The sequence below is a fragment of the Galeopterus variegatus genome, unplaced genomic scaffold (assembly GCF_000696425.1).
Source record: "Galeopterus variegatus unplaced genomic scaffold, G_variegatus-3.0.2 Scaffold1119, whole genome shotgun sequence".
NCBI classification, from domain to species: domain Eukaryota; kingdom Metazoa; phylum Chordata; class Mammalia; order Dermoptera; family Cynocephalidae; genus Galeopterus; species Galeopterus variegatus.
Genome location: NW_007727230.1, coordinates 220,547 through 221,134, shown reverse-complemented (window position 1 = coordinate 221,134; position 588 = coordinate 220,547).

Sequence of the window (588 nt, the reverse complement as noted above, 5' to 3'; positions counted from 1 at the left end):
CCCGCCAAGGGTTCGGATCCCATGTAGAGACCGGTCCGCTCACTAGCTGAGCGTGGTGCGGGCGCGACACTGAGGGTTGCGATCCTGTTACCGGTCACGAAAAAAGACAAAAAAAAAAAAATTAGATTTAAAATGTAGGTCATGGCTCTGTCCTACTGTTAAGGATGTTAGAAAAATACACACTTAGAATTCCATCCTGCTATTTTCTGTTGAGGAGGCTATATGCAAGTTGACAGGAGGGACCCCAACATTTAGAGACATAGCTGTGTCAAAAGAGCCTATAATTCTTGTAAAGAGAAGCAATCCAAATTTTATTCTTTATAACTAACAATATGATTTAACTATATCCCTTCAGGACACAGTATTACTATTTCTCCTACTGCAGCAAGTTCTAGTTTTCTCAAGACCTTTCCCTTGACTTTTCTGAATCTTAAATATCATGTATTTCAAACCTTAAAATTAAAATGTTTCCTCATATATTCATGTACCAGGTTGATATATTCACATATATCCTTTCCAATTTCAGGCTAAACAGACATTCATTTTAGAGCTCTATTAACATATCAAGGCAAAAGACAACTCAAATTA